Genomic DNA, 10,585 nt, shown 5'->3' on the forward strand with positions numbered 1-10,585 from the left:
GCTTTGGTAGTTGCCATCATAGAATCAACCCATTGTCTATTCCTGGGCTAGATGGACAATGGCCATGAGTTTGATCTCAAATAGTATTTATCTCCTTATTTTTTTATTCTTGGTGTCATTAATTAGCTGAATTGACCTTGCAGTACTAGAAAGAATAGTTGCAGGTTCTTGAAGCACAGGCTGTAAGTGTACTATAAGCTGTAAGTATATACTTATAGCTTTAGAAATCGAGGTTTCAGTAGCCAGAGAGAAAGAGAGACAAACTAAGAGAGAGCAAAGTTCATTACTGTATTCACACAGGAGACTCAGTCATCAGTCCAAAGTGCACTTAGAACTTTCAGCAAACTGTGAAAGCTTTAATCCTGCCCAATACTTAAAATCACATAGATCCCACAGAAGTTAATGGTTTGGGATGGATCTATAGCTTAAACCTTTCAGAACACATACTATCATTTTCCTACTCTTTATTCATTAGACAACAGCACTGTGTTGAACCTCACAGTAGGGGACAGTTTTTGTTTTTGCCAACTTGATATCCATGAAATATTCCTCCATGAACAGTAACTCATGTTTCCTCTCCAGGACCACCTCCCCTGTCCCTTTCTCAGTTCTTGCAGTGAAAGTCATGCCGGCAGGGACCAATTTTCAGCTCTGTTTGTTGGATTCTGCAGTACTTTCCTCCCCACCGCTGATTGCACTTGAACCCCAAAGCATATTCAAACTCATCCTAAACTTCAGAACCAATATTGAGGAGAGGTAACAGTAATCTAAAGAATTCTGGGGACTTCCCTGGTGGCGCAGTGGTTAAGAATCCGCCTGCCAGGGCTTCCCCGGTGGCACAGTGGTTAAGACTCCCTCTGCCAATGCAGGGGACACGGGTTCGAGCCCTGGTCCGGAAAGATCCCACATGCCGCAGAGCAACTAAGCCCGTGCACCACAACTACTGAGCCTGCTCTCTAGATCCCGCAAGCCACAACTATTGAAGCCCATGCGCGTAGAGCCTGTGCTCTGCAACAAGAGAAGCCACCGCAGTGAAAAGCCCACGCACTTCAACGAAGAGTAGCCCCCGCTCACTGCAACTAGAGAAAGTCAGCGCGCAGCAACGAAGACCCAATGCAGCCAAAAATAGATGAATAAAATAAATAAATTTATTAAAAAAAAAAGAATCCACCTGCCAATCCAGGGGACATGGGTTCAAGCCCTCATCCGGGAAGATCCCACATGCCGTGGAGCAACTAAGCTTGTGTACCACAACTATGAGCCTGTGCTCTAGAGCCTGCAAGCCACAACTACTGAGCCCAGGTGCCACAACTACTGAAGCCCGCATGCGTAGAGCCCGTGGTCCACAACAAGAGAAGGCACCGCAGTGAGAAGCCCGTGCACTGCAGTGAAGAGTAGCTCCCACTCCCCAAAACTAGAGAAAACCTCTGCGTAGCAATGAAGACCCAATGCAACCAAAAATTAAAAAAATAAAAAATAAAAAAATAAAGAATTCTGTGATGCAGCATCATGATTTCTGCACCTAAATTGGTTTCTGACTTTGTGCCTCAGTTCTAATAATGGGCCATTATTGAGCTGCATGAGCTGCTTCTAAATTTTGGAGATTAATCCTTTGTCAGTTGCTTAATTTGAAAATATTTTCTCCCGTTCTGAGGGTTGTCTTTTGGTCTTGTTTATGGTTTCCTTTGCTGTGCAAAAGCTTTTAAGTTTCATTAGGTCCCATTTGTTTATTTTTGTTTTTATTTCCATTTCTCTAGGAGCTGGGTCAAAAAGGATCTTGCTGTGATTTATGTCATAGGGTGTTCTGCCTATGTTTTCCTCAAAGAGTTTTTTATAGTGTCTGGCCTTACATTTAGGTCTTTAATCCATTTTGAGTTTATTTTTGTGTATGGTGTTAGGGAGTGTTCTAATTTCATTCTTTTACATGTAGCTGTCCAGTTTTCCCAGCACCAATTATTGAAGAGGCTGTCTTTTCTCCACTTTATATTCTTGCCTCCTTTATCAAAGGTAAGGTGACCATATGTGCGTGAGTTTATCTCTGGGCTTTCTGTCCTGTTCCATTGATCTATATTTCTGTTTTTGTGCCAGTACCATACTGTCTTGATTACTGTAGCTTTGTAGTATAGTCTGAAGTCAGGGCGCCTGATTCCTCCAGCTCCATTTTTCTTTCTCAAGATTGCCTTGGCTATTCGGGGTCTTTGTGTTTCCGTACAAATTGTGAAATTTTTTGTTCTAGTTCTGTGAAAAATGCCAGTGGTAGTTTGATAGGGATTGCATTGAATCTGTAGATTGCTTTGTGTAGTAGAGTCATTTTCACAATGTTGATTCTTCCAATCCAAGAACATGGTATATCTCTCCATCTATTTGTATCACCTTTAATTTCTTTCATCAGTGTCTTATAATTTTCTACATACAGATCTTTTGTCTCCTTAGGTAGGTTTATTCCTAAGTATTTTATTCTTTTTGTTGCAGTGGTAAATGGGATTGTTTTCTTAATTTCACTTTCAGATTTTTCATCATTAGTGTATAGGAATGCAAGAGATTTCTGTGCATTAATTCTGTATCCTGCTACTTTACCAGATTCATTGATTAGCTCTAGTAGTTTTCTGGTAGCATCTTCAGGATTCTCTATGTATAGTATCATGTCATCTGCAAACAGTGACAGCTTTACTTCTTCTTTTCTGATTTGGATTCCTTTTATTTCTTTTTCTTCTCTGATTGCTGTGGCTAAAACTTCCAAAACTATGTTGAATAATAGTGGTGAGAGTGGGCAACCTTGTCTTGTTCCTGATCTTAGTGGAAATGGTTTCAGTTTTTCACCATTGAGGACGATGTTGGCTGTGGGTTTGTCATATATGGCCTTTATTATGTTGAGGACAGTTCCCTCTATGCCTACTTTCTGGAGGGTTTTTATCATAAATGGGTGTTGACTTTGGCAAAAGCTTTCTCTGCATCTATTGAGATGATCATATGGTTTTTCTCCTTCAATTTGTTAATATGGTGTATCACATTGATTTGTGTATATTGAAGAATCCTTGCATTCCTGGAATAAACCCCACTTGATCATGGTGTATGATCCTTTTAATGTGTTGTTGGATTCTGTTTGCTAGTATTTTTTTGAGGATATTTGCAACTATGTTCATCAGTGATATTGGCCTGTAGTTTTCTTTCTTTGTGATATATGTGTGTGGTTTTGGTATCAGGGTGATGGTGGCCTTGTAGAATGAGTTTGGGAGTGTTCCTCCCTCTGCTATATTGTGGAAGAGTTTGAGAAGGATAGGTATTAGCTGTTCTCTAAATGTTTGGTAGAATTCGCCTGTGAAGCCATCTGGTCCTGGGCTTTTGTTTGTTGGAAGATTTTTAATCACGGTTTCAGTTTCAGTGCTTGTGATTGGTCTGTTCATATTTTCTATTTCTTCCTGGTTCAGTCTCGGCACGTTGTGCATTTCTAAGAATTTGTCCATTTCTTCCAGGTTTTCCATTTTATTGGCATATAGTTGCTTGTAGTAACCTCTCATGATCCTTTGTATTTCTGCAGTGTCAGTTGTTACTTCTCCTTTTTCATTTCTAATTCTATTGATTTGAGTCTTCTCCCTTTTTTTCTTGATGAGTCTGGCTAATGGTTTATCAATTTTGTTTATCTTCTCAAAGAACCAGCTATTAGTTTTATTGATGTTTGCTATCGTTTCCTTCATTTCTTTTTCATTTATTTCTGATCTGATCTTTATGATTTCTTTCCTTCTGCTAACTTTGGGTGTTCTTTGTTCTTCTTTCTCTAATTGCTTTAGTTGTAAGTTTAGGTTGTTTGAGATGTTTCCTGTTTCTTGATGTAGGCTTGTATTGCTATAAACTTCCCTCTTAGAACTGCTTTTGCTGCATCCCATAGGTTTTGGGTGGTCGTGTTTTCATTATCATTTGTTTCTAGGTATTTTCTGATTTCCTCTTTGATTTCTTCAGTGATCTCTTGGTTATTAAGTAGTGTATTGTTTAGCCTCCATGTGTTTGTATTTTTTACAGATTTTTTCCCTCTAATTGATATCTAGTCTCATAGCATTGTGGTCGGAAAAGATACTTGATACAATTTTAATTTTCTTAAATTTACCAAGGCTTGATTTGTGACCCAAGATATGATCTATCCTGGAGAATGTTCCATGAGCACTTTAGAAGAATGTGTATTCTGTTGTTTTTGGATGGAATGTTGTATAAATATCAATTAAGTCCATCTTGTTTAATGTATCATTTAAAACTTGTGCTTCCTTATTTATTTTCATTTTGGATGATCTGTCCATTGGTGAAAGTGGGGTGTTAAAGTCCCCTACTATGATTGTGTTACTGTTGATTACCCCTTTTATGGCTGTTAGTATTTGCCTTATGTATTGAGGTGCTCCTATGTTGGGTGCATAAATATTTACAATTGTTATATCTTCTTCTTGGATTGATCCCTTGATCATTGTGTAGTGTCCTTCTTTGTCTCTTGTAATAGTCTTTGTTTTAAAGTCTATTTTGTCTGATATGAGAATTGCTACTCCAGCTTTCTTTTGATTTCCATTTGCATGGAATATCTTTTACCGTCCCCTCACTTTCAGTCTGTATGTGTCCCTGGGTCTGAGGTGGGTCTCTTGTAGACAGCATATATACGGGTCTTGCTTTTGTATCCATTCAGCCAGTCTGTGTCTTTTGGTTGGAGCATTTAATCCATTTACATTTAAGGTAATTATCGATATGTATGTTCCTATTCCCATTTTCTTAATTGTTCTGGGTTTGTTATTGTAGGCTTTTTCCTTCTCTTGTGTTTCCTGCCTAGAGAAGTTCCTTTAGCATTTGTTGTGAAGCTGATTTGGAGGTGCTGAATTCTCTTAGCTTTTGCTTGTCTGTAAAGGTTTTAATTTCTCCATAGAATCTGAATGAGATCCTTGCTGGGTAGAGTAATCTTGGTTGTAGGTTTTTCTCCTTCAACACTTTAAATAGGTCCTGCCACTTCCTTCTGGCTTGCAGAGTTTCTGCTGAAAGATCAGCTGTTAACCTTATGGGGATTCCCTTGTGTGTTATTTGTTGTTTTTCCCTTGCTGCTTTTAATATTTTTTCTTTGTATTTAATTTTTGATAGTTTGATTAATATGTGTCTTGGCGTGTTTCTCCTTGGATTTATCCTGTATGGGACTCTCTGTGCTTCCTGGACTTGATTAACTATTTCGTTTCCCATATTAGGGAAGTTTTCAACTATCATCTCTTCAAATATTTTCTCAGTCCCTTTCTTTTTCTCTTCTTCTTCTGGGACCCCTATAATTCGAATGTTGGTGCATTTAATGTTGTCCCAGAGGTCTCTGAGACTGTCCTCAATTCTTTTCATTCATTTTTATTTATTCTGCTCTGCAGTAGTTATTTCCCCTATTTTATCTTCCAGATCACTTATCCGTTCTTCTGCCTCAGTTATTCTGCTATTGATCCCTTCTAAAGAATTTTTAAGTTCATTTATTGTGTTGTTCATCACTGTTTGTTTGCTCTTTAGTTCTTCTAGGTCCTTGTTAAACTTTTCTTGTATTTTCTCCATTCTATTTCCAAGATTCTGGATCATCTTTACTGTCATTATTCTGAATTCTTTTTCAGGTAGACTGCCTATTTCCTCTTCATTTGTTAGGTCTGGTGGGTTTTTGCCTTGCTCCTTCATCTGCTGTGTATTTCTCTGTCTTCTCATTTTGCTTAACTTACTGTGTTTGGGGTCTCCTTTTCACAGGCTGCAGGTTCGTAGTTCCCATTGTTTTTGGTGTCTGTCCCCAGTGGCTAAGGTTGGTTCAGTGGGTTGTGTAGGCTTCCTGGTGGAGGGAACTAGTGCCTGTGTTCTGGTGGATGAGGCTGGATCTTGTCTTTCTGGTGGGCAGGTCCAAGTCTGGTGGTGTGTTTTGGGGTGTCTGTGGCCTTATTATGGGTTTAGGCAGCCTCTCTGCTAATGGATGGGGCTGTGTTCGTGTCTTGCTGGTTGTTTGGCATAGGGTGTCCAGCACTGTAGCTTGCTGGTCGTTGAGTGAAGCTGGGTCTTGGTGTTGAGGTGGAGATCTCTGGGAGATTTTCGCTGTTTGGTATTATGTGGAGCTGGGAGGTCTCTTGTGGACCAGTGTCCTGAACTTGGCTCTCCCACCTCAGAGGCACAGCCCTGATGCCTGGCTGGAGCACCAAGAGCCTGTCCTCCACATGGCTCAGAATAAAAGGGAGAAAAAAAAGAAAGGAAGAAAGAAGAAGATAAAATAAAATAAAATAAAGTAAAATAAAATAAAATAAAGTTATTAAAATAAAAAATAATGATTAAAAAAATTTTTAACAAGTAATAAAAAATAAAAGAAAGGAAGAAAGAAGGAAAGAAGAGAGCAACCAAACCAAAAAACAAATCCACCAGTGATAACAAGTGCTAAAAACTGTACTTAAAAAAAACCAAAAACAACAAAAAAGCAAAAAAACAGACAGACAGAACCCTAGGACAAATGGTAAAAGCAAAGCTATACAGACAAAATCACACACAGAAGCATACGCATACACACTCAGAAAAAGAGAAAAAGGGAAAAAAAAATATCATTGCTCCCTAAGTCCACCTCCTCAGTTTGGGATGATTCATTGTCTATTCAGGTATTCCACAGATGCAGGGTACATCAAGTTGATTGTGGAGATTTAATCCGCTGCTCCTGAGGCTGCTGGGAGAGATTTCCCTTTCTCTTCTTTGTTCGCACAGCTCCCGGGGTTCAGCTTTGGATTTGGCCCCGCCTCTGCATGTAGGTCACCTGAGGGCGTCTGTTCTCTCCCAGACAGGACGGGGTTAAAGTAGCAGCTGCTTCGGGGGCTCTGGCTCACTCAAGCCGGGGGAGGGAGGGGTACGGAGTGCAGGGCGAGCCTGCAGTGGTAGAGGCTGGCATGACGTTGCAACAGCTTGAGGCGCGCCGTGCGTTCTCCCGGGGAAGTTGTCCCTGGATCACGGGACCCTGGTAGTGGCGGGCTGCACAGGCTACCGGGAGGGGCGGTGTGGAGAGTGACCTGTGCTGCACACAGGCTTCTTGGTGGCGGCAGCAGCAGCCTTAGCGTCTCATGCCCGTCTCTGGGGTCCGCATTGATAGCCGCGGCTCACGCCCGTCTCTGGAGTTCCTTTAAGCGGCGCTCTTAATCCCCTCTCCTCGCGCACCAGGAAACAAAGAGGCAAGAAAAAGTCTCTGGCCTCTTCGGCAGCTCCAGACATTTTCCTGGGCTCCCTCCCGGCTAGCTGTGGCACACTAGGTCCCTTCAGGCTGTGTTCACGCCGCCAACCCCAGTCCTCTCCCTGCGATCCGACCTAAGCCAGAGCCTCAGCTCCCAGCCCCTGCCCGCCCCAGCGGGTGAGCAGACAAGCCTCTCGGGCTGATGAGTGCTGGTCAGCACCGATCCTCTGTGTGGGAATCTCTCCGCTTTGCCCTCCGTACCCCTGTTGCTGCGCTCTCATCCTTGGCTCTGAAGCTTCCCCCCTACGCCACCCGCAGTCTCTGCCCACGAAGGGGCTTCCTAGTGTGTGGAAACCTTTCCTCCTTCACACCTCCTTCCCACTGGTGCAGTTCCTGTCCCTATTCTTTGTCTGTGTTTTGTCTTTTTTCTTTTGCCCTACCCAGGTACGTGGGGAGTTTCTTGCCTTTTGGGAGGTCTGAGGTCTTCTGCCAGCGTTCGGTAGGTGTTCTGTAGGAGTTGTTCCACATGTAGATGTATTTCTGATGTATTTGTGGGGAGGAAGGTGATCTCCACGTGTTACTCTTCTACCATCTTGAAGCTCCCCCCCACACTGTTTCATTTTGATGCTACAGCTTTTGAGTGTGTTCCATGTAACCTCAAATGGCTTTAAAATATGTTTTTATTATGATAAAATTAAAATGTTATGATATGAAACTGTTTCATGACACAACAAAGTAAGAGGGAAAGGAAAAAAAGAGGGAAAGAAAAAAGAAAGAAAGAGGGAGAGGAAGGAAGGAAGGAAGAAAGAAATAAAGACAGAAAGAAGAAAGAAAGAAAGAGAGAGGGACTTCCATGGTGGTCCAATGTTTAAGAATCCATCTTGCAATGCAGGGGATGTCAGTTCAAGCCCTGGTTGGGGAACTAAGATCCCACATGCCATGGGCCAACCAAGCCCACATGCCACAACTAGAGAGCCCGCATGCCTTAACTACAGAGCCTGCATGCTCTGGAGCCTGTGCGCCACTGCAAGAGAGAAACCCATGCAACACAACGAAGAGCCTGTGTGCCAGAATGAAAGATCCTGCGTGCCACAACTAAGACCTGATTCAGCCAAAAAAAAGAAAAAGTTAAAAAAAAAAAAGGAAAGAAAAAAAAGAGTCGGGTTCCAATGTAGTCCCCTGATGGTACTAACCCAAAGATCTTGCACTCTATTGTGTTCATTCAGAAACTTTATTTTAAAGAAACCAGAAATTCAGTTTAATTAATATTATTATGTGTCAAGTTTCAGTTGGCGAAAACAACACTCTGTTAATAGAGAAAAAATAGATTGTTGTGCTTCCTAAGGGAATGTGTTAGATTTGGAGTGTAATGACTAAAAGTACATTATGTTGATAAGCTAAATGTAAATTAACTAATAAAAACATATTAGATACACTTCCCTGAAAATACACATGGGATTGAAAAGTCCTCAAAAATGTCTTTGTGGGTTTGGGTATTCAATAATTTAAAAACACAATTGAAACATTTATTTAGCCCTTCTTACAGATAAGCTTATCAACCTTGCATAGAAAGGTTTTCTCCTGTGTCTGGGTCTGAGAAGAGCAAAAGAAAAGATTCAGCTGGGAAGGGATAAATGCAGGCAGGAAAATCAGTGTAGCAAGAGAGAATGCAGGACAAAATACTGCTATAATTGCTTTAAATGCAGATCACGGGCTCTTTGCATTTTTGCCAATTCTGCTTAAGCACCAGAATATTAAAACTAGCTTTCAAGGAACTCCCTGTCTCAGCGCACAGGCAGACATGCAAACAAATGATTGGGATAGAATGTAATGGCAGAGCAGTGGAATGAGAGACAAACTATCTGGTAAGTGAGCCATGAAGGCTTCACAGTGTAGGTCTCCAAGGGGGGGGACTAAGACTTTGCTGGATGAAGAGGAAGAGAAAGGCATTGCAGGGAAGAGAATAGCTAGAGCCAAGGTGTCAAGATGTGAAAGCATCAGGCATGTTGAGGGAAAGAGTAAATGGCCTGGTGTGGCTCTAGGAACAATATATTTTGGGGAAGGGGTTGCTGGCATGAAGTGATGAGAAAGGTAGTTTGGAACCAAATGATCAAAGACTTTCGATGTCAGGGGATTTTGGATCTGATCTTAGCAAGTTATCAGCATTTTGGGTTTTTAAAAATTTCAGTAAAAAATTTAATATGACAAGTGTGCATCACCTGACTTTTACATCACAATAAAACAAGCCCTTTGGGGATGGGACGTGTGGAAGAAATTGATTTCTCTGCTGAACACAGCCATCATTTATACTCTTTCTAAGGATTCTAACATGATGATACTATTTCCTTGTATTATCCCCTTTCCAATATTGTTCTGTTGCCCTGGATATGATCTCCACACATTTCATCTATCACAAGATTCATAAAGGAATCAAATTCCCACAATATTCCTTGGATACATCTGTTGCTGTTTAATTTCAGTGATAACTTCTTGTCCTTAAATTTTTTTCAACTTGGGTTGGTGAGCCTTGCTCATGGTGTCTACTCAGTGTGCTTAGAGCTGCCTTGAAATGGTACTCATGGTCTCCCTCACACTCCTGTGGTATCATCAGAGGTTTTTAAAGAGGAAAAGGACAAGGATGTATTCAACAGTCTTCCTTCTAGGCTAATCTACCTGGAACACCAAGCCCAGGGCCTTGTTAGAGGACACTGCTGCCCTCTGGGTCATTGCCATCTCTCACTCATGCTCTCCAACCTCAGCTCAGCAATGTATCTATCACACACCACTTTTAGCTTCCCTTACCATTCTTCTCAAACTTTCACAGCTTCCTTAAAACCCTACCAAGTGCCAGTACCCTCTTCCTTTCTTTTTTCAAGCAACTGGTGACTGCCTTTGCTTCCCAGACTATATTTGATCTGTGGAACATCTGTGGTTTTTATCTGGTTATCTGTGGTTAACCAGAGTCAGTTAACATTCTTATCATGGTCATCCATGGCATTGATAGCCCTGGACATATGACGTCTACATCAATTCAGGCAAGACCTGCACCTGCATCATAAAGTAGACTAATCATCTTTAAATACATAGTTATTGAGTACCTATTATGTGAAGGATATTTTAGGCACTGGAGAGACAGTGAAGACTAAAACAAATGAGACATCTGCTCCCTGGAGTTTCATGGCTTATAACAGGGGTTGGCAAACTACAGCTTGTGGATCGAATCTGGCCCATCATCTTTTTTTAATATAAAGTTTTATTGAAACACAGACATATTCATTGTTTATGTATGGTCTATGGCTGCTTTCATGCTAAAAGGGCAGAGTTATGTGTTGCAACAGAGACTGATTGGCCTGGAAAGCCTACATGTTTACTCTCACTTTTTACAGGAAAAGTTTGCTGATCCCTGGT

The 10,585-nt window shown here is 41.2% G+C and overlaps 1 pseudogene; it reads right to left on the minus strand.

Annotated features, from left to right (window-relative positions):
- Nucleotides 1–9,481: 9,481 nt before the first annotated feature.
- Nucleotides 9,482–9,712, minus strand: LOC132372628 (small nuclear ribonucleoprotein G-like; annotated as a pseudogene).
- Between the last annotated feature and the right edge of the window lie 873 nt (nucleotides 9,713–10,585).

Source organism: Balaenoptera ricei, chromosome 10 (assembly GCF_028023285.1).
Source record: "Balaenoptera ricei isolate mBalRic1 chromosome 10, mBalRic1.hap2, whole genome shotgun sequence".
NCBI classification, from domain to species: Eukaryota; Metazoa; Chordata; class Mammalia; order Artiodactyla; family Balaenopteridae; genus Balaenoptera; species Balaenoptera ricei.